The sequence below is a fragment of the Pseudopipra pipra genome, chromosome 5 (genome assembly GCF_036250125.1).
Source record: "Pseudopipra pipra isolate bDixPip1 chromosome 5, bDixPip1.hap1, whole genome shotgun sequence".
Classification (NCBI taxonomy): domain Eukaryota; kingdom Metazoa; phylum Chordata; class Aves; order Passeriformes; family Pipridae; genus Pseudopipra; species Pseudopipra pipra.
The window spans coordinates 39364595-39389011 of record NC_087553.1 but is presented as its reverse complement, the minus strand read 5'-3'; the positions used below and the strand labels follow the sequence as shown (position 1 = coordinate 39389011).

The 24417-nt window shown below is 36.9% G+C and overlaps 1 long non-coding RNA gene across 3 annotated transcripts in view; it reads right to left on the bottom strand.

Moving 5' to 3' along the window:
* The window catches only part of LOC135414654 (uncharacterized), a 33066-nt gene extending 11293 nt beyond the window's left edge, over positions 1–21773 (bottom strand). For all 3 annotated transcript variants that reach the window (XR_010430767.1, XR_010430768.1, XR_010430769.1), the window contains exons 1-4: positions 21681–21773; positions 19038–19112; positions 15984–16128; positions 2637–2764 (exon numbers count right to left, since the gene is read on the bottom strand). This is a non-coding gene — a long non-coding RNA (uncharacterized LOC135414654). The remainder of the gene's footprint in view (positions 1–2636; positions 2765–15983; positions 16129–19037; positions 19113–21680) is intronic.
* Between the last annotated feature and the right edge of the window lie 2644 nt (positions 21774–24417).

Here is a 24417-nt window from a genome sequence, read left to right as displayed (position 1 = left end):
AATCATTGTGGTTCTGCTTAAAAACACAAAAGTAAGGTCAGGTACACAGAATTTCCACCTTCAGTGATGGTCCAAATTTCTCCTGTGCCTGAGTTCAAGGGAAAAAAGATGTGCTGTTTCTTCTGGTTTGGATTAAAAAATGAAAAATAAATATTTTTCATGGAGTCTTACAGGGATTTTGGCCTTCCTGAATCACACTGCATCTGGATTTCTCCACCCTTTTGTTTAGGTAGGAGACTCAAATGGAACTCACTAGCACAACCTTTGGCATCTCCAAAGCCTTGGCAAACTGTTTAGGCTAAATAGGTCAACAGGGTGGAGATAGCTCCTAAAGCTCAAAACTGTTCTTGAAAGTTGAAACATCACCAGCTATTTCTATCAACATGTAGGTTAAGATCAGATTCTCATGAAGCATAAGAAAAACCTGTTTTGCCAATGTCCAAAGAGGTCAGCAATCCTGAATTAGAGAGAGGTGGTGGAAAAGTCTTGCCTGTTGCAGGCCCAAAACAAACTTTAAGGGGTTTAAAAGGAGGAACTATGAACGATAAGGAGCGTGTTCTGGACTGTAGTGTTGGCTGCACCACTAGAGGCAGAGAGGCAAAGGCAAAAGAGGTGTGGCTGAGCCCTGTAGACATGTATGATGTGACTCCAATGTTTATGGAAAGAGAACCACAGCCAAATATTTGGAACCTGATGAGCATTCTCAGCTGCAAATAGCAGTTATTTCAACAAGCAAATAGCCTTCATACTAGATTCTCTGGACCTTAGGTTCCTCTGTGTCCTGTCTTATTTCCTCATTCGGAACCTTCTTCCATCACTTACACTTTGTAAAAAACATAGCACAAAAGCTTTCAATATATCAAACTAAGAAATTTCCAGATGCAAGGTGGTAGGAGCAAAACAGATAACCTACTCCTTCCTCCATCTTTAACATTATTCTTACATTAATCATACAAAAAAAAAATTTTTTTTGAGCAAATTAAAATTTTGGTATTTACATGCTACAAGGTAGTGATAAACCAAATCATCATCTATGTCAGGAAAATAGCACCTGAGGGTAAATGACATCTGAGTAAACTTGCTCCTACAGCGTCATTCATCCCAAATGCCTCTTAGTTTTAATGAGCAGAACAAGGACTATAAGGCTACTGCCCAAATTTCTTCTAAGTCGTGTTAAATCAGGCTCATCAAAAAGCTCTTTGAACATAAAACCACAATCTTTGTTCATCAGGCACTGCGTGGTCACATGATGCCTTAGTTTCATACAGTTTCCTAAAAACTACAACATTCAGATATTCAACTAGGAGCCTATTTTAACAAAGGAGACAAACACAGATTATTTAAAATATTTATGTTTTAAATTATTAGCACAACAGAAAACACAGGTCAGTGATATCTCTCTACATATAAATGCAAGTGTGTGTTTGTTTGAGAACATATTAATAGTTAAAAGGAATAATTATGGGAGGGTCATTTTGTTTTAAAATGGCACATGGCTGGATATTCATACAAAATTTGGGATGTTCATGGGCACTACAGAATGAAGAAACTGACATTGCTGGTATTGTTTATACTTTCAATTTCATCCAACAAACATTTAACAAACATTTACTTTTTTTTTTTATTTTAAAGTCTCTAGTGCTTTTTTGTCTAGAATTCTGCTGAGTTTATATACTCAGACTTAACTTTGTTCACCTCATTTGGTTCACTCATGATTTCAGTGCTGTCACATGTAGAGAATTTTGCATTGGCTGCACATGTTTATATAAATGGGTTTATATTTTTAAACTAGCAGTATACTACTAAATTATGTGAAAAGTCCCAGCACATAAACTGCTGTCTGAGTACATGTGTCTATAAGTCCCAGTAGAACATGAAAAGTGGCTAACTTCCCAATATATAGACACATACCAATTTTGTGTACTCAATACATTTGCACTAAGAGTTAGATTTTCCACTCTAATGGGTCTACATTTGAAAATGGTAGAGGAAATGGCTAAAAAAAAAAAAGCGGGAAGAAAAAGAAAAACTGATTGTAATTCCTTAATCCCAGGGGGTGTGAATTTATAAATAGGTCCTTTTATTTTCCACTGGATGAACAGCCTTGGCAAACATACCTCAGTACTAGCCTGCTCCACTCTTCACGTATGGCAAATGGCTTTCATTTATTTCAAAGGTGAAAACATGACCAATGCACAAAATGCTTCCATAATGCCATGAACTTTCTGCAGGCAGAGGATTCCATTGCTGCAGAAAAACCTCTGCTGCTTGTTCCAGTAATTTTAAAATCACTTCATACTACATAAGCAGACAGAAGGTTTTAGCCAAGTCTGTTCTAGGTAAAGCATTGAATACCAGAGTGAGCTGAGGTTAGATGTTACTAGGATAAATAGAGACATATTCTCAGCTGGCATAAGCCAATCCAAAAGCTACATTCATTTAAATTATCAGAGTATCTGATTTTTTTTAATGGATATTTTTTAATGGATATTATGTCCATTGAAAAAATGGAAAACTTAATCAACTGAGTCCTTGTACAACATGTTGTGATCAGATTGTAAAAAAAATGCAATTTAGGAAATGTACTCCCCAACACTGAATCATACTGTAAGCACATTAATGGATGTAGCTCTTACTTTTAACTGCATGCAAGACACAGATTATATGCTGTATCATGCAACAGGAGAGATGTCTAGTTCCAGTCACAGGTTCTGATGCAGGGTTTCACAGTCCTCCATTACAGCACTGGAAAAGAGTTTATTTCCTGAGTGGAAGAGACAGGAAAAACTGTTGAGTTCATGAAAATGCAAGAGAAAATGGCATTTTAGGGAGTTTTGGCCAAATACTGTGACTAGATCCTTTTGCTGAGACCATCTGGGGCATTTTGGCCATTAGAGCAATGACTAATTGTTCTAAACTTTTTAAAATATATTTTCAGTACTATAACCAACACAAGTATTATTGTTCTTCCATTCTCAACATTGCCATCAAAAATGGGCATCTTTTAAACTTAAATCTGATGTCTGATTATTTGGCACGTTAGGTCCTGGTCAGAGCATTAGAACAGTCTTAAAATTACCAATAGCATTTGCTCTCTAATATGTATCAGGGAAATTAATGTCCCCAACACAATGCCTATTAAAATTATTCCCACATTAATGTTAAAGGGAACACTGGCAACACGTAAAACTGATCTTCAATATCTGTTCATAAAATAATTTTCTTAATTTCTTCCTCAGATAGAATATCTACTGTCTTCTATGCATGCTCCTTTTCCTCATTGTTCTTCAGCATTCTACATCTAAACATGTATCATGCCTGCTCTGTGCATTTACTTCTCTGAATACTGTATTCCCTTTAACAGGTATTTCTCAGTTCTTCTGACTCTTCTATTATGTCTCTTTTTTCTCTATAATACTTAAATTCATGTAATGTATCCATTGTTCAGATTCCTCTGCTTTCTTTTCTAGGTTCTTTACCTTACTTCTTTCAGTCTTTACCTGTTTCAATTTCTTTCTGATTCTATTTAGTTCTCTAGCTTGATTACATGATTTTAGCTGCAGCATCCACTTGACTGTGACTCTACTCATTATAAAAATTTCTCTTCATTCCTTTTAGTGTTCTTTTGTTTTACAATAACTTTGTGCCCTTTAACTGTATTTTTGCTACCCTTTACCTAATTTCACTCTTGCCATGAAAAAAAAAACCCACACATTCTCTCTGCATTTATTTGTTTAAAACTTTCCTTATGAATTACCGACTTAATTCCATAAACTGGAACCCACAAACTGTCCCAGTAGCCCAGTTCTTTATGTTATCATTGCTTCTTTCTGTTACACTAGAAAAGATAGCAGTGCTACTTAGGTTCCCTGCTTTGTTTCTCTCAGAATGCTACCTCTCTGGTCTAGTAATAACATAGCAATTTTGGTTTTATTTTTTCCCACCATAAACACTTTCTGTCAATTTGTATCTACTTCCATTCTTCCCAGTACCTATAAAACAGTATGCCTTTTTGTGCTCTGGGCCTATTCTGGTGTCAAGCTGTTGATTCTTCTTAGTGAGGAATACCAATCACACAATTCTGTACATTTTCCACGAGGGCCCAAAGAGGGTTCTTCCATATGTTTGAAACTCATTTCATCTCATCTGTACTTCTCTTTCAAATCAGGTGTGAATAGTCCATTTTCTCCATTGGGTTCTAATCCACAGCTATCGTTCATACTCATACCTTATTTTCTTGTACCAGCACTCTCTTTCTCTCTTCTGCCTTCCTGTTCTACCTTCCATGCTTTCTTTACCATAGTAGCTGTATCTTGTTATCCTATTTCTCTTCTCCTAGGTAGTACTTCTTGATGTTGGATATTTCTTTGATCTCCCTTTCCACCAAATTCTGTTTTCCACATCTGCATCATTAAAAGTTATATACACCTCTGTAATTACTTCCACCATCTTCTCCTGTTCCATCATGTCCCATCCCTGATGTTGGACTTGTCTTATGGTTACATTTTCAGTAGTCCCAGGCTCTCTCCTAGGAATGTGAGTAACATTTCAGCCAAAAGTACCTTCTGCCATAAATGCTCTAGAAGATAATACTCATCTCATAAATTCTGCAGCTGGTAATCTTTGTCTCCTCTCTTACTTGAGGCATTGATGTCTCTCATTTCCAATCCCTAGCATTAACAAAATATCAGGGCAAAATGCGAACTCCATCACATAATTCCTTCCTGTATCTTCCTTAACTTTTTTTATATTTTACATTATCTAAAAGAGTAAAGAGTGGTCCCTCTATGTAAGTCAAAATCTGTAATTAATGGGGTCAAAATTTTCAAAAATAAGAGTTTAAACTCCCAAGCCTGTATTTGGATAATGGCTTGAATTTCCCAAATGCATGGCTCTCCACACCTCCCAGTGATCTAGATCATTAGGAAACTGGACTGGAGCAAAATGCACTCTTCAGGGTTTAAGTTCAAGCACCTTAAAAAAAATCTTGACTTAAGACTACCAAAATTCTTATAATTTAAAAGAACATTGTCCATATAAAATATGTAAAGGAAGAAGTGCCTGCAACACTGGATCTTTTATGTGCATGGACAGGTAATTTTTTTAAAAGGATCTACAGGAAAACACAGATGAAAAAAAAAAATGCAAAATCCACTCCATGATATTACTAGGAAGCTTTGCATTTCTAAGGGGTGCAGAGAGCCCAGAAAAACTGAGTTAGTACTGATAGGCAAATTCTGAGCATGGAATATCCATAGTAGTACACCTGCAAGTTAATGTGACTCTGAAACTATATTAAACCTGGAAGTGACAAGTAGCTCTCCAAAATGAAATAAAATATCATGGCCTTTTACAGCAAGGACTGCAAATGAATTATACAGTCAAGCAGTAGCTGAACCTCCAGTTACATAGGGAAAGGAAATACAATACAAACCTGACTATGACATTTCCCCATGATCCTGTTCTAGATTTTCTTTTACCAGACAAAAGTAACAATGCTAAATTGAGACAAAGAACATTATATTAACAGTACAGCATTATGATGCTAAAAAGCAGTGACATTTTGAGGAGGAAGTCTACTGAATATTGGAACACCCACCTTCAGGAATGTCCAAAGCGCTCTATGGAACAGAACTGAGAAGGAAACAGTGCCAAAAAGCTCAAAAACACAATGATACAACTTTGAGATGTCTATGTGAGACAGAGAATGTATCCTACCAGGAAAAGAGCATAATCCTTGCCACATAGGTATACAGACTGTATTTTTAGCATGTCTGCAATTCCCAAGAAAGTCAGTGGAAATTTCCAGCCAATAAGAAGGGTTCCTAGCTCCTTTTCCCAAAGAAAACTTAAGAATGATTTGGTAATGGATAAATGTTATTAAATATTCATTCTTAGTATTATTTTCTTCCCCCTTGTAAAGTAAAAGTTATAATTATTTGGTGAGAAATCATAGCTGTGAATAGCTAGTTATTGTTGGCATCACACCCAAGCATCACAACATTTTTTCCCACCTACTTTGTAGCATAACTAGCAAGTCCTTGAAAATTAATGACCTACTCAGATATTTTGACAATATTTTGTGAAGACTGGAATGGTCTTTACTACTGATATTGAGGGATAAGCAGCTATGCAGAAACAAGAGAACTCCAGGAGAAACTATGTAAGTGTAAGAATCAATCCTCTCCATCTTTCCTCATCACCAGCACAGAGGAATCAGTCATTGACTCCTGACTTCTAACATGAGCTACTAAACTCCAGTCTAAAGCTAATATTCTAGTAAAATAAAACACACTTAAAATCAAATTCTGATGAAAAGTGGTGAAAAAGAAGCTCATAGTGACTTTTTTTAGTTTTGTTTGCCTATTTTTGTGTCTTTTTCTCTTACTGTATCCAGAATCATTTTTTGTGCACACACATACACAAATTCTTAGAGTAGTAAATGTTATTCCACAAGGCATCAAGAATTTTTTTTTCTGGCAGAACCATGTTCAGTAACTCATGCTGCTTATAGCACAATATATTAATATTGCACAATATTGCACAATAGCATTAACCTCTCCAAATTCTTTGTGTGAATAAAAAAGATGCACTCAGTTACAACACTCTTCACAGGAACTATAGTGGCACAGGAACTGAGCAGACAGATCTCTCTAAAAAGAGAGTGAAACAAAGATATTACCTTCTTTCGAGGGAAATTGTTGCTATTTATGTAGCTGCATTGAACATTTACTGAAAAACTGCTTTAGATAGTATTGGTCATGGAAAAGAACTTCATTGGAAATTTAAGTATGCAGGTCTCATATTCTGGTAAAAATATTTCAGACTCAGTGTAATGGAAGACCTGTGCTAATCAGAATCTGTTTATTTACCTCATAAACCCCCTTACACCTGCAAAGGTGTAAATTACTATATCAGCTACCAGGAAGAACGGATCCAGGCCCAAAAATTAAATACAGGAGCATGTGGGAGTGTATGCACAATCTGAAACATTTTCATATTTTCTGAAATGTAATGAGTTCAAATAATTATGGAATTGGGAAACAAATTATCAATCTGTTTTCTATCAGGAAGACAATTGTATCAAGAAGACTCACTTGGAGCCCAATGCTGAGTAATAAACCACCCATGCAGTTTCCATTTTTGACTTCTTGCTTTTGGGGGGTGTGTGAAATAAGCTGCAGATGACAGTCAAAAGCACAGTCTTTGGTAGCTTCTTTCCAATGAATATATTCTCCTGGACACTTGATGTTCTGTATTTTTACAGTGTGAAAGTAAAAAGAAACAGTTGTGCAGTTTTACAGAGGTTTCATTTGAAGAAATAGCATGATGGTTTCATTACTGAGATGGCAAGTACAGCTCAATCTAGTCAATATGGAATTTCCTTTTTCCATTCTCTAGATATAACAGGATACAACAGGCAGTGAAATGAGCACTTAGTCACTGGGGGTTTTGTACAAATCTTTTTAATTCCCCTATTGCCCAATTTTGCAGTTGTTATGAACTTGCCTACCTTTTTCTTGCCATAATTCCTGCAAAAGAAGGCCCTTAAATGCAAAATATAATAAAAATAACCTTTAGCTGCCTTCCATGGATTGCCACCCATAAGGCTAGGAATTGGGAAAAAAAAAGTATTAATAAAAATAATGTGACATTTCTTTAAAGACACCATCTAATAGGCTAACTAAATGTGCTAATTATGGGCATGGTTCATGACACCATGACATCATTTTATTCCCCACAAGACTTACTACAGCAAGAAACTGCCATTAACAGAATGGGCTTTCTTATATTCAACATATGCCTTAAGTATGGCAGGAACTAATTTTTGGGTACTCTCTGAAGGGTATTCAGAAGTCTGGTCATAGTTTCCAAGAAAATGCAGAAGCAATGAGATTTGCAGTAATAGGCTGTACAGGGATAATCATATCAAATTTGATTCAGAGCCTTGGAGTTAACTTTTTGGTGACTGAACATCTACAGTACATAGTCAAGTCCACACATCTGTGTCCTAGGAATAGATATCTGTCTTACTTTTGCCCTGCTCTGAAGAAATCCCACACTTTTTTACTTGGCCTTTTTCTATATATTGCTCTCTGAGAGTGTCATGGATGACCAAACAGTACTCCAATTTTATACCCCAAGAGAGTTTCCATATTTTTATATTTAAGAGACATGCTTGTTCATTCACACCCTCTCTTTTGAGTTAAGACTACTAAAGTTTTTGTCTTACAAAAGCCTACCTTACGTAAGCATGTATTTGGATGAACTCCGAGTAGTCTTATGCAATAATGCATACTGATGATGAATAATAGGATGAAAGAGAAATATAAACACTTAGGAAAAGACTAAAAAATTACTATGCAGCAATTTTCTATTGGTCATTTTGGACCCTTTTCTAATACTGTGGAAACAGAATAGATCAAAAACAACCAAGACAAAAAGGTAGGGTTTTTTTCCAAATAAAACCAGCAGAATTTGACTAGTAACATTCAAACATGAGCAATATCAATGGTCTTGTACAGAATGAATTATTTGTGTCAGAAATAGTGTGGTCAGCAGCATCAGGGCAGTGATCGTCTCCCTCATACTTGGCACTGGTGAGATTGCACCTCAAGTCCTGAGTTCAGTTTTTGGCCCTTCACGACAAGAAAGACATTGAGGTGGTGGAGCCATTCCAGAGAAAGGCAATGAAGCTGGTCAAGGGTCTATAACATAAGTCTGATGAGGAGCAGCTGAGGGAGCTGGGGTTGTTTATTGTGGAGAAATGGAGGCTAAGGGGAGATCTTATTGCTTTTTATAACTACCTGAAAGGAGATTGCAGCCAGGTGAAGGTCAGTCTCTTCTTCCAGCTAAGAAGTGACAGGATGAGAAGAAATGGCCTCAAGTTGTACCAGGGGAGGTTTAGTTGGGTACTAGGAAAAATTTCTTCATGGAAAGGGTTGTCAAGCATTGAAATAGGCTTCTCACGGAAGCAGCTGAGTCACCATCCCAGGAAGTGTTCATAAAACATGTGGATTTGGCACTTCAGAACATGGTTTAGTGGTGAACATGGTGGTGGTGCTAGGTTAATGGTTCAACTTCATGATCTTAGAGGTCTTTTCCAACCTTAACAATTCTACAATTCTATGCATTTTTTATCCTGAAGAAAACCAGTTATCTCTTACTGAGAAATTGCATTTGTTACTTGGTACTGGATCCACAATGAAATATAATTACAAAACATATATTTTTAAAAATAGGTAATAGAAACTTTCACTAGTGATGTCACCAGTGTCTAGATCCTGATTTCCTAATAAAGCTTCCATCCAATTTTTTCAGTACTGTTCCATGTCTTTCCTCTTTGAGCATTTGACTATCTTTTAAAACACTCTATTTCCTCTGATGATTAAACAAATAGGGAAAATAACCACAGAGTAGAATAGAATGTGCTGAGTTGGAAGGGGCCCATAAGGATCATGGAGTCCAGCTTCTGGGCCTGCACAGGTCCCTCCCCGAGCGTCACACCATGTGCCCAAGAGTATCATCCAAACACTTCTTGATCTCTGTCAGACTTCATGCTGTGACCACTTCCCTGGGGAGACTGTTCCAGTGCCCAACCATCCTCTGGGTGAAGAACGTTGTTCTAATATCTAACCCAAACCTTCCCTGACACATTCCCTTGGGTCCTGTCACTGGTCACCTTAGAAAAGAGATCAGTGCCTGCCCCTCCTCTTCCCCTCACAAGGAAGTTGTAGACTGCAACAAGGTCTCCCGTCTCCTCCAGGCTGAACAGACCAAGTGACCTTAGCTGCTGTTCACATGGCTTTCCCTCAAGGCACTTCACCATCTTCATTGCCCTCCTTTGAACGCTCTATAACAGCTTAATATCTTTCTTATATTGTGGTGCCCAAAACTGCCACAATATTCAAGGCGAGGCTGCCCCAGTGCAGAGCACAGCAGGACAATCCCCTCCCTCAACTGCCTGGCAACGCTCTGCCTGATGCCTCCCAGGACACAGTTGGCCCTCCTGGCTGCCAGGGCACTGCTGACTCATATTCAACTTGCCATTGACCAGGACTCCCAGGTCCCTTTCCGCAGTACTGATTTCCAGCATCTCATTCCCCATCCTGTACATACACTCGGGGTTGCCCCACCCCAGATGCAGAATCTGTAACTTTCCCTTGTTGAATTTTATATGGTTGGTGATTGCCCCCCAGTCCTCTAATTTGCTGAGAGCTCTCTCTAGGGCCTCACTTAAATTGTGACATTTTAAGTCCAGTAAGTTTACTGATTGCTCACCATTTATATTATGAGCCAAATGATTCATCATAGATCCAGACTTGCATGCTTCAACGTAGAACACCATCTTCCAGTATTTCTGGTGAAGATTCACACAAGAAACAAGACCTTATCTCTGACACTGCCAGATTGTTCCCCCTTTCATATCTCTTTATGCTGTACTGTACCTCCTTTGGAACTGTCCCTCTGTTAGTTCACATCATGGTCAATTAAAATCTGTATATTTAATCAAGTCTGTACAAAGACGTTGCTTTCATTGTTTATTCCTTTCACATCAATGATAATGATCAGTAAGAGCTTCATCAGGCAAAATGTATCGATACATTCTCTAAATCAAAAGCAGTATTCAGGTGTTTATATACTTTTTAGGCCATTCTTTTTACTACTGGCAATTTTTCATATGTCTGATTCTAAAGATAGATAATGTGTGTGAGAGTTCAGGTATGTTTTGCACACTCCAAATATATTCTGAAAAACAGAGGTATGGAATTTTTTACTCTTTCACTTGCCTGCAGCCTTCTCTTCTCAATCTCTTGCCTTCATACATTTTTTATTTGTGCTGTAATTTAAATATAAAACGAGCTTACCGTTCACCTAGGCTAATCAGATCTGACTACATATGAATGATATTTGGGATTATGCCCTACATGAGGACATTCACTGCCTCCCTGAGGTCATAATTTTACTGTTGAGGCTTATGATCAGGAAGACTAATCAGTCTTGTGATGCACAATTTTCATTATTATGAGATTAATTTTTTTTCTCCAGGTGTTGAAAGTAGAAGTACAACTCACTGTTTAATATGCATTCGATGGACAATTTCATATTTGGTTTTCCAGAACTGTGTTCTAAGAAAAGAAAGAAGAAAAAATTTAAAAGATTTTACAAAGTTTATAAAGTGCTCCAGCCTTTTTAACTGTGTGACACATGTAAGGCAAGAGCATAAGCCCACAAAATTTCACAATGGTAGCTCAGAAAAATCTTCAACAGTACATGAAGTGTGACAGTTTCTTGCCTGGCTACTCTCTCAGGTGACCTACATTGAGAAATACTTGAAGAATCAAATCCTTTTCAAGATCCCTGAAGTCGAGAGATTTTGTCCATGCAGCACTCAAATACAGTTTTGGAAAGAGGAAGCAAACAGTTTGCATTTTCTTCCCATGTTCTGCAGGAGGAACACAGGAGCTACACAGTGATTGGTCTTGATTTATTTTCTTAACAAATTTATTTTCCTTTGTTATCATAAGCCCAAACATCAGTGTCCTCTTCCTCCATATTTTCCAATGAAAAATATACCTATTGCATAAGGTATTGTGTGTAAAAGGCTTGAATTGATAATACACTTTCACATCCTATGACTTCAATGGCTTTTCAGCATAGAAAGACCAAACAGAAATAAAGTTCTGAATTCATGCTGAATTTTAACCAGATGTCTGTTATCATGGCTTAGCACAGTACATAACTATGCACTGAAACATACATTGGACTGGTTCCTAGCAGTGACATGGTTTACATGCTTGAAGTGCAGTCTGCTCGTATGCTTTGCTGAATCTCATTTACTTATCTGAGGAAAACAAGAGTATTTCAGTATGCCACCTGAAGCATCATTGGAAAAGAAAAGTAAGATATTTAACATATGTGAGCATATGTGCCAGTATCTTCTTGGGGAATAGAATGTATGAAAAGGTTTCACTTACAATAACTTAACAAGTAGGAGCCCTAGCCACGGACCACAACTGTAGAACACAATAGAAAGACAGTCTCACTTCCAAAAACTTTACCCTAAAAGAATGAGAAAATTGATAGACATGACAAAAGGCTAGAAAATATTTCAGATGGCGACAAGAAGTGAAATAAATCTTTGTCTGCTATGCAGTTATGGTTGCACCCCAGCAGTCTACCCACTGATATTCTTTTGCAGACATCAGCAAGGACAAGTTTTGAAGAGACTTGTGAAAAATAAAACATGGAGTGGCTTTGCAGGTTTTACAGGGAGCTCTTCCCAACTTGACAAACTTTGATTAGAAACATTAACAATTGAAAAAGCACTTTGCAGTGATATTACGTTGGATGACTCTGCTTCCTTTCCTGATCAGCTATTAAAATGTTGATAGCACTATACAAGACTTAAATTTATTATAATCATAAGGGAAATCATCAGAGAGGAAGAAATAATTTATAAAATCTACCTCCTGGGTAATTTTTTTGTTTTTTCCTGAATATTTTAGTAACTTCCCTCAAGTTTTTCTCATTTGATAATTTTCATTTACCTTTCTTTTGCTTTGTAGACGCAAGTAAAAAATCTGAAGTTCTACTTCAGATGTAAGTGATCTGACATTGCTTTTGCTTTCAGTATTTTTAAGTGTAACTCAGCATGAGGTTTCTTGTACCAAAATTTACAGAAGCTGCCTATAGAACTTGTACTCTTCACTATTCAAATAATTGAGCAGAAAAAATTTGTTTGCTTCTGGGCCTGTTAATACAGGTTGAATTCAGTGGCAGAAAGCAAACAGCTAAAATTGACTTCAAGCTATTAAATGAAATATTTACAGTAAAAAATTAGCACTCTTTGTTAGTTCCAGAAATAATAATAAAAGTTTTCTTCATGCACATTTTTAATTACAAGCTGGAATTGTATTTTTAAAAATATTTTAAAATTGCAGACATCTCTATTTGAATTATCTCTAGGTTTACATTATGAAGCACAGCTGGACAGGTTTTTCTTTGATACATATGATTTACAAACATGCCACATCAGCTCCACGCTCCTTGTTTTAAAATTATTTATAGTTTTATAGCTCATACTTACAAAGTTATGCCGGTAGAAGTGGCTTTCAGCACAGGTCTTAATCTTGTCCAAACTTAGCATAAAAGTCAGTTAAAGACAGAAGAGTTCAATGGTTCCTCACATTTATGTATTTAAAGATACTGAATATGCAAATGTTCCCCACTTGAAAAATGTTGTTGCATAAAATTAGTTGACAGAAAGGATGTGTAACAGGTCCCCTGTTTCGATCCTCGGTCAGATCTGCAGTCTGTGGTGTCATGTCCAGCTGCTCTATTTGATACAGAGTGTGACTCATGTGCATGTAAATATGAAGTTTGATAACACCAGGGCTTATTTCAAAATGTTCAATTGGATTTTGCTTTAATAAGAAAGACGGAGGAAACAAATCAAGACTATCAAGAGTTGGCACAAGAAGAACTGCATAGGCAAAACTACAAGTACAATTGAAAGGCTGGATTCAAGATCTTTTGAGCAGCAAAGCAGTTTAACCTAGTAGAGTCTTGATCACATAATGGCAACTAACTAAAACACTCATTCGCTCCTAAGGATTACGGTAGAGGAAATTATTTGGGGCCAAGGGATCTTAGAGTGGGTGAGATTTTATCACCATTAGTGCATATTATCCTCAGTAAGAACAGCAGGATTTAGCCAAATACAAATAATCTCTCACAATGTTTTCTTAACAAAATGTGGTATTTTTGAAAAAAAAAAAAAAAAAGGAAAGCTTTGTATACCCAGGCAGTTTTGAAGATAGTAATCCCCATCCCAAAATCAACTTTTAAAGTGCATGGAAAGATGGAATGCAGAGGTTTGACAGAAAAGATTTACAAGCTCAAACAGGAAGGTAAACAAAGCAGTGCAAGAAAAGCAAGGCAATTTCCACTGACTGATCACCACAGTCTAATTAGAGCAACAGCATTGTATCCAGTTCCCTCACCTAACAGCCACTGAGGCATAACGACATAAAAGAAACCACCAAGAGGGTAGAAAAGCAATGCGCAGTGGAAAGTTCCATGAAGTATTCCTGCTGAAAATGGCTTACAGGGATGCTCAGAAATGGACACTTCACATGTATTTTGCCATAAATGCATCACTCAGGAGGTATGAATTAGAGTCAAGTATGTCTATGTTGAATGACTTTGACAGTAATAAACTGCCTAGTGATATTACATTTAACATAAAAATTATTTCCAAAGTATTGAACACTACCTCAAAAGTATAACCTCTTCTTGAATTGTCTGACTAATGTATCTCTCTCACAGTGCATAATGCCAGCAAAGGTGCTATTCTGAAGTTAAGTATTTGTTGTGACTGTTTCTCATTTTAGTTGCATATGAAAGTTGGATTGTTCTTCCAGAATCTGTTGCTTGGCATGAGAGATAATGAGTCCCTCAATCATGCATTATATTTCTAGAAGTGAAGGGCCTAACCCATGTCGTATCTTAGAGGTCCAGTTTGGTGTCCTAAAGAATACCATATTCTATGAGTCTACCCTCGTCACTGTCATTCATGGTGATAGGAAGTAACATCTTTAAGAAGAAATGTACAGATGCTGAACCATGGACACAGACAATACAGTGGCATTTGGCTTATAGTGAGCTGATTGGTTAGCTTGCCTCCTTGTCCAGCCTGAAACATAAGCTCTTCATTCCTCACTTCCATGTGATGGTCTTTTTTTCTCCAGATGCCTATTTAATGGTTATTTCCCCCTTTTTTGTGTGTAACTTATGGTATCTTCTGTTTGAGTTCATGCTGCTTTCCTAGGGAAAATGCTGGGTTTAGACACAGATCATGCAGGTTGCTGCATATCGTGTAAGTTGCAGGAAGTGTTAGGATAGCCTCAGCCTTTACCTTCTTTGTATTCTCAGGAGGAGTTGGGGTAGTAAGAAATATCTGGGCAGAGAAAACTACCTTATTTCCTCTGCTAGCAAGGAGACCTGTAAAAGCTCAATGGTTCTACCACTACTATCTGGCTCAGCTCACTTCCACTCTCCTTTGGAGCAGCAGATAGCAAAGGAGTCTACTTTTCTGGGGTGCTCTGGGCAGTGTGGCGAAATGTGTTCCACGCCAATTCTTGCCTTGTTATGCTGGTAATTATATTTTGTCTTTCTCTTATTTTCCATTTCATCATACTATTCCACAGCATCACCAGAAAACTCGTCAAAATCATGATTATTGACTAATGTCTGTTTGCAATGTAGTATAGACAGGGAACATATTCCTTGAATAGAGAGATGTATAACAGTGAAGGGAGTGGTAATTTCTTAGTAATACAGTATTAATGGATCACTGCTGAAATGCACTGCTGTCTGCACCTCTAAAGGAATCTTGATGGCAGGGTCTCAGAAAAGAACTACAAGAATAGTAAATAGTCTGGGAATAAAAGTAAGAGCATGACAGAAGCTCTATTCATACATTTAATTAAGAAAGTGACTAGATCATATGCTACAAGTAGCCATGCAGGGAAGAGATTTTTGATAACAAATCGATTTTTAGCACAACAAAGGAAGGCATAATAAGACACAAAGGTTTAATTTAAAATGGTGAATGGAGTTTTCTAGTCATCTAGTATTCTGATAAACAGATCAGGCTTCTCATAATCTCTACTTCCAGCTGATAAATTCTCAGCTTACAACAAGATTTTATATTTTCTCTATAGCACCTTTCTGAAATGCTTTGCAGTTCTTACAGCTGAATCTCATGCCTAGTTCCTCAGGCCCTCAAGGCAATGCAGCTATTTTCATTGGTTGTCCTGGTTATTTAAGTTTCCCAATATTGTACTATCAGGAAACTTCAATCCCACTTTTCTTTTATGACTATCAGTGGAAAGATTTCTTCTTAAGGGTCAGACCTAACCACCTACCCATCCCACAGCCTAATGGTTCCTTTTTCAATACTGCCCTAAATCACCTACCATGGTCGTCTCACAGTTGTGCTCTTGAATTCCACATTCTTCAAGCAAGTGAGCAATTTTCTTTTCAGCAGCATAATGAGTACATTGTAAAAGGACACACAGAATATACCCCCTTTATTTCCTTTCTCTTTAAAATGAAGTCATTCTATTTAAAAGAAAAGAAAGAAAAAAAAAGAACAGATCAAGTTAGTTTGGGGCATCCTGCTTTGGTAAACCAATATTCCACTTCCCTTTTACCTGTAGCTTTAATGGTCTTTCCCATCAAGACTTGTTTTAAAATTAAATGTATTATTGAGCCAGACTCACCAGTCTGCAGTGGCACACAGCAGTTTCCTCTTCTTACACAAACACAGGCAAAGCACTTGTCATTAGATCTGGTACTATCACTAATTTAGTAAGCCTGATTTAAAATACTTGCTACTAGATCTGTATTTTCATGCCAATCTCAAATAGGACATTTTGTTTACCCTTCTGGCAAAATCAGTTGTAATTTTGTTTTTACTTCAGTTATAGTTATTTCCATTATTTCATTCCCATTTATACTTCATTTTTTCTCCTGTAGCTAGTAATAGTCAACTTACTGAAAAGCAGAACAAATTACTCTTTCATTTTGTGTCAATAGCTATGGTTTCTTTAACCCCTTTACCATTCAGCTAATTATTTTATGTCTGTAGCTTTTGTCTTCATCCCTGGGTATCTGTGTTTAGTGCATCAACACAGTGAAAAATTGCAGCAGAGTAATTATTTTTTAACCTATAGTTTTTCAGCTGCTTCTCTGTGGTCATCTATGCCCATCTGGTGGTTAAATCAAGGCAGCTGATTAGTTTCAGTGAGGTCTGAGCTAATGAGTTTTTTCATGACTGAGGTGTGTTTACAGATAATTTCTGTGCCTCAGCTGACAGGTGGTCACTTGCAGAGCTCTTGCTATTCACCAAAGGCGTGTTCTGTATCCACAATTCACCAAACTCTGGTCTTTTGAAATCCTAAATCCACTTACAGGTCTAAATCTCTGCCTTCTTCTAACTAAATTTCCAATTGCCTGGTCTGAAGTTATTTTCTATAATGTCTTCCTTAAATGCAGACTGCTCCAACTATTTATAAGCTTGTAAGTCTTTCTAATGCCCTCCAGTTGTGTCAGAAATTGTTGGTGAAGAAATGTGCATGCTGTAACAGCACAGAGATTTAACTCTGTCTTCAGAATGTAATACAACTGTAAAATAAAAGTCTTTCATAATGACATATTCTCACTCAAATGTCTTTTTCTAGTATAAGCAATGAACCAGATTATTTGAGTAAGCAGTTATATATTTTGTGAGTAAGAGTGGCAAAAGGCATGATTCCTTGCATTTTTATTTAAAACTGTGGGAAATATGAAAAAAAAACCCTCAGGCTGTTGGGGAGATGATTGACTTATATTCAGTTTTCTAAATGTTTTGACCCCAGCAGTGTCCAGGAAGTATCACATTGCACTGAATAAAGAACACAACCCATAATCCAGTCTAGAAGTTGCCTCCTTTTAGCAATTACTCCCTTTTGTCACCTTTGCATGCTTATGTGTGAAGCCTGTGGAACCCAAAACTCATAAGTTTTGGACTAAAATTCATGTCTCTTATTATTATCTCCTCATGTGATCTCTCACTTTGAGTGAAGTAATTCCAGCACAAAAGCTGACCAAACTTTCTTCTACACTTTTTGACTATGGAAGGTGAAACACATAGTTTAGGCTGTAATCTTTAAGTATAACCTTGATAGTGACTCCTGTTTATTCCCAGAATTAAAAGGACTTTCATGAAAAATAACTATAAAATTTCATTAGTTGTCTCTCAGTTATTGACTGATACTTTCTCCAGGCATATGTTTTCTTATACTTTGACAAAAGTACCCACCTGAGTGAAACCATGGTCCTTTTGATGTCAAAGGCAAAACTTAATTTCATGACTGGATTTTACCCTCTGGGTTATATTTTCAAAATATACATTTCAACAGTATAAAATGTCCTGTATATCCCATGCCAACACCACCACACATAGTAGGACATTTTTGCATTGGCATGAACAATCCTGGCACCACCCTTCCTGTGGTTTTGCTTTTTCTGTGCATAGGCACTTAGTTTTAAATTTTGGGAGAAAATACTATTTATACACCCATCTATATAGCATGTATATCACTGCTGGTACAAAATAAACAACACTGGTAATAAATAACAATAAAATTATGCTTGTTTTGCTTCTTACATTGTCTTTACATTATCTCTAACCAATGGTGTATTGATTTTACATTTCTCAAGTGTTTTTCTATTTTAAAGTCCTTTGCGGTGCGGGCCTTTATTATAGCAGACTGGTTTTTTATCCTCATCATAATGGGTGTTCTCAATACCAGTAGCCTTTCCAGCATTCTCATCAGAGTAAAGTGCTCATGATATATTTACAATAATGTGGTAAGCAAAACACATTTAGAATTTGGTTTTCTCCATTATATTTCACATCACTCTAAAAACCACCAGAAAATACAAAGCATAAGGACATTTAATGTATTTTTAATGGACATTGTATTGTTTCCATAATGCACATTTTTCTTGAAAACAGATTGTGTCTTTACCATGTTAGGCTGAAGAACTCCTTTTGATAGGAATGCATTCTTGATTTGACTGACTGAAGACGCATACTTACCAAAAATTCTCATTGGTTTGGCTCACCAGGATGTCAGAGAACACAAACCTTCTTCAACACATTAAAGGTACAGTAACAGTAAGGAATAATAAAAATTAAATGCAATCCAGAGAGGAAAAATTACAGAGAATCAGGAATGATGGACCAGTGCTCTTTCTCCAGTCTTTTTTGGATAACAGCAATACAAGTGTTTTATGAAAATAAAAGTCTTTATCAAAACGATTTATTTTCATAAATATAAGTTGAGTAACAGGTAACTATGATTCTTTGAGAAAAACAGCATTTGAAAATTATTCTAAAATAACCTTCTGTGGTAAAAGACCAGCACGAAACTAGACATGAACCATGGGCACAAGAACTTTTGGCATAGACAGACCATACTTACAGGAACAGCACTGAAAGGATTACTTGGCTTCTGAGAAAACTTGTCCCTTGCAAGCATAGATAATCCTCACCAGAGCTGAATAATAGAAATTTATATTTAATATACAATCCATGGTTCTTATGTATAAAAATGTTCTCTTTTTTCATAGATTGCCTTGTGTAAGCATGAATATATGGAGAAGTATAGATGGAAAATGTAAAAACTGAAACTGAAGATCAAAATTATCCAGCTTTTACAACAAACAAACAAATGAACAAAAATTATGCATGTGATTTAAACAGATGTCTTACATGTGGAGGCTGCTTATATTTTCCCACTCCCTGTAGTGTTTCTGTATATAGTTATACTGCATGATACACAATTCTAAAATGCCAGAGAACTGTCATACACTATACTTGTTTTCATTGGGTGAACAACCTATGCCAGAGCTCCTTGATCAAACACCATTCAACAGTCCCACAAAATTCTATTAAACAGAACAGAAAAAACTTTTCTATCAACACTCACACTTACTGTAAATATTATCTTCTTACTCAACTGATCTGCTTCCTCTCTGATTATTAGGTTTGTATCTACTAACTTTATTGACATAAAAACTTTTACTTAACTTTATAAGCCCCGCGAACCACTACTAAAAAGTGCTTATTACTAGATTTACTCACATTTGTGCAAAACTGCAGAGTTGTTTGTTCATTCTACTCAGACCTAGGGTTTTTCAACCCTATTAAAAAATAGAATTAACATGGAAATCACCAGGAGACTAATCCAAATTTTTATAACTACTGAGAAAATATAGTCAGGAAAGATCTCATTTTCATTGTTTGCTCTCACAATTTGCAGCTTTGGCAGTTTACACAACACTTTTTTTTACTCTATAAACTGGGTTCTTTTATTTTTTGATTGTTCAGACTCAGCAAACATGGAACATATTTATATCAGTTTTATTCCCTTTTCAGATTAAACGTAAGCTTTAACTGTTCTTGAAAATCGGTTCCCAATTCTATGGTTCACAGAGCACAAAGTGCCCCACCATGTGAGCTGTGCCTTCATATACACCTGACCTACTCCAGTTTCCTGGCCTATCTTCACAGCTCAAAGAGAATTACAGAAGATAAGTTCTGATGCAGTCGAGTGGCTGCAGGGTACTGAAAGCAACATTAAATAAATGAACTATTGTTAGCTATCAGTTTGACTGTCTGCCAACCAGCTAAATGAATCACTTTGAAAAATTAAACAAAAAGAGGTTTAATTTGACACGACTGTTGTTTGACTTTCCGCTTTTTTGTTTTAGTGGGGACCCAAGGCTGATGCCATGCCATGCCAGCCAGAGAATAAGCACCACATATCTGTCCATTACCAACCCACAACTAATGCATTAAACCCTCTTATTTTTCACTTCTATTGTTTGCAATTAGAAATCTGCAGTGTAGACCCATAAGTCTACAATAAAGCCCCTGGATATTTTACAACTAAAACTTCTCTATCCTCTTAATATGTTTACCTGGTTTTCTTTGCTCTTAATGTAGTAAACAAACCTGGAGGGATACTGAACACAGATAGCAAAAAAAATTCAGGCCTTTTAGCAGTTTATGTGTGCCTTCAATCTCTTTAAAAAGCCAAAGGGTGGGAGAGGCAGGGTTGCTGCAATAAAGTGTTTTATACAGTAAATTCAGCTTGGTTGCATAAAATGTTAATGTTGGAGTAAATCACCAGTTTGGCAAATAAAGTTAGCATGAGGCCTGCTGCCTGGCCATTTACAGTTTTGTGTTTCTTCTCTTCAATAGGTTTCTTTTCCTTATTGCTACTTACAATAAATACTGTGGGCCAAATTTTCCACCCTGCTACAGCATGTGACCACATTGGCACTAATTCGGTAACACTGGTGTAACCAAGGCAAAAGAATTTGCTCTTCACATTTATAGCCTGCCTTTCATCTGAGGATATCAAAGAACAGGCCTGACCAAAATCAAGTTCCAAGATCTAAACACTCCAAAGCTTTGGGAAAGTACAGAGCCAGACTTTGCAGCCAGTTCTATTTCTGATCCATATTTAAGGTACTTCTGCCTTGAACCTAGAGATGAAATTAGTTACAACAATCTCAACACAAAAAGGGAACCTGAAGGGAACACTGAGAATTATTAAAACCTGTAACCTGCTTCAAAATTAACTTCTTGTTTAGAGACATAATTGTGGTTCTAGAGGGAATAAGTACAAAACAGTTCTGAATATTTTATTTTCTGCCTAGCGAAAACCCAATTGCATGAACAGTTTTGCCTAAAAGAAAAAATAAAATCTATCTAAGGAATTTGAGAACTTAGTTCAAGTTGCCTGCAGAAAGAATTAAACAAAATAAACCCTTAGTATGATACACATTATTCCATGCCCTCTAATCACAACAGCAGAAAAGCATTTCAGTTTCTTAAGTCAATCAATCAATTCAGTCAATGCAATATATGTCCTGCAGCATTCAGAAACTAAAAGGTGAAAAATACAAAAGTGTCATCACTACAGAAGAGAATTCATTATTTTAAAAGAACCTGCAGTAGGGGTTATTTGTATTGAGTTGTCTTCCACTGTGAGAGTCTATTGAAAGCATGCCCTTGTCTGCTTATGGACCCTGGCTTTGCCTCATCCAGAACTCACCCGGGCAGATGGCTGGGCTGCTCTGAAGGCAACACAGCCCGTTTCAACTTGTGATGGAAGTAACAGGCATGAACCTTTTTCCCTCCCTGCAGAGGAAGCAAGGGGAGGTCAGTGAAGTTTCCTAAGACCTTGTTCATGAGCAGACACTAAACCCACAATTTTTTCAAGCTACTATCAAAAGTATTAAAAAAAAAAAAAGGAAAGAAAAAGAAAATTGTAAATATGAACGTAGGCTAGGGAATGACTCGGTAGAAGTAAATCTTGAACTGAATTAATTGTCTTTAATTTTTCTCATTGGTTTCTAAAAACTACAAGGGTGGGAAGGAGGAAAGAATAATTAGTAGAAAACACACAGCTAAGAAATTTAAAACCCCTAGGCTTAGCATGGCACAACACCACCTCTCTATACAGAATTCAGCTGTGGGGCAGATGAGAGCAAAACAACATTTCTAAAAGCTGTAAGTCTCCTTATGTTGTCCTAAAGTATGACCAGAATGCTAATGGGGCAGAGTCAGGCTCTGTTTCATGGACCTCCCACCAAGTTTATGCTTCATGCACTACACAGAAAGAAAAGCTTTGCATGTTAGACTAAAATTAACTCTTCCTTTTCTTCCCTCAAAATGAAGAAAAGAAGCACTATGCATGGCTGCTGTGGGCCTGGGAATCCAATTCCCTCAGCTGCTCTCAACACCATCGGCCAGATTGTAAGGAGCAGCACAACTATCAACAACAGCTTCTCTGCCATCAGTGTTGCAAGCTGAGTAGTCCTTCCAGCAAAAGGATTTCCAGACAAAGGATTTCTATCTGCCTAGATCACCCCCGTGAGCTGCTGAAAAGACATGTCAGAGATGACTTCTCTGGCATATGGGTTTGTACCATATACCAGACAAATCCTCTTGACAGACTAACTTCCACATTAAAGTGAATTTTAATTTTGGGTTAGAAATGAATGGACATAAAACAGTGCAAGTATCAGACACACTCCTCTCTCAAAATGAGTGACAAAAAAAGCACCTATCTTTCTGCAGTCTTTTCTACCCCTCAAATATCTGCTCCTTTACCACATGTATTTTACAGGATGAAATTTTTCATTGAATAATTGCCAACAGGCAACATCTACCTTTCTATTTTCTGTGTTTTATAAAATGAATCCGAGCTGTAAGCTCTTAAATGCAAACCAGCTACTTTCACATTTTTAGTATTTAGCATTTGAGAGCAACCTAGAAAGTCAATAATAGCTGTCTAATGCTTTCGTGTTCTTGACAGACTAAATGTAGGTTTCTCTGTTTTGAAAGGAGGGGGAGATTTCTAAGAAGTTCTAAAAGCAAGCATATTATTTGCAAGCTACTGAATTTTAATATACATCCATATAAGTTTGAATAGTAATAATAGAATTGTTACTTGAGGTTTCCCCTGAGAAAATATACAACTATTGTATTCACCTTTTAGAACATTTCTTCCAACAAAAGAAATATGTGTACACAGCCTCTAGGTCAACATTCTTCAAAAGAAGGTCCCTGTGTATTTTTGTAACAACTGCCCTTTCTTTCCATTTCATTCTCACTACAAATCTCAGATTAGTAAATGCTAAGAAATGGGGATTTTGTGGTGTTTGAGATTAAATAAATTAGCTTTGAAAAATCTAATTTACATGCACAGAAACACATCGGATTCACTCTTCTAACTTACGCCTTATTTCACAAAACCAACAATGAGACCTGAACAAAATCATACTGAAGAAACCAAAAAAACCCAAGCCCTTTGTTTTAATATTTGAGCCCTAAGAGCAGGGAAAGGAGAAAAAGAATTACATTTGAGATCTGTACAGACCACCATGAACCTATCAGTTTTGTTTACTCAGAAGTCAAAAAGAGAATACCAGCACATACCATCGTAGAGAGTCTGAGGATGACTAAAGAGTGTCTTTTCCTCATGGTCTCCATGCAAAAGCACACTTGAACACAGGCACTAAGTTTCTCTAAAGCCTTTGTGCCGCAGTCAGGATACAGGCACTTAAAGCAGGACTGAAGATGGAACTGAGACTCCGAAACCAAAATTGGGATCCAAATAAGACTCATCAGCTCTTGCCTAATCTTGAACTTGCTTAATTTCACCCAGTAAATATGTATCTGTTTGATTCAGTGCTTGTTCTGAAGTTGCCAGCCTAGTTATGGTTAGGATCCAGAAAAAACATATTCTAATGCCTTAAAATCTCTGAGTAACTAAATGCAACAGAGATTCAGAGAGACATTTAACACATGTTCATGGAACTGGACTTTCTAGAGACATCAGTTGTGAGCCATCAAGATGTGGGTGCACCCAGGAAGCTAGAAATGCAAATTCCACAGCTTAAGGACATATTTTGAGAGCACTCAGATTCTGCCTCTGGAGCTGTTGGCTAATATGGAGGCTATCATGCATACAAAGATCAGTTGGGGTACAGCAATTTACAGCACAAAATATGTTTCTTAACAGTAGCAATACAGACCACTTAACCAGATGGAGTATTCTGGTTCTGGTGTTCGCTCCTAAGGCTGGAATAAGAACAAAAATCCAGAATCATCACTGTGAGGTATGTGTCCTAAATAGGAAGTACACAAACAGGTTTCTTCTTGGCCTTTTTGGATCAATGAATCTTGAATGCTTTTCTGGATGGTGTCACAATTTCAGTAGTATGGGCACGGTGTAGTTTAAAGGCATCTTATGGGAAGTAAGAATGATCATTTCCTGCCCTTGG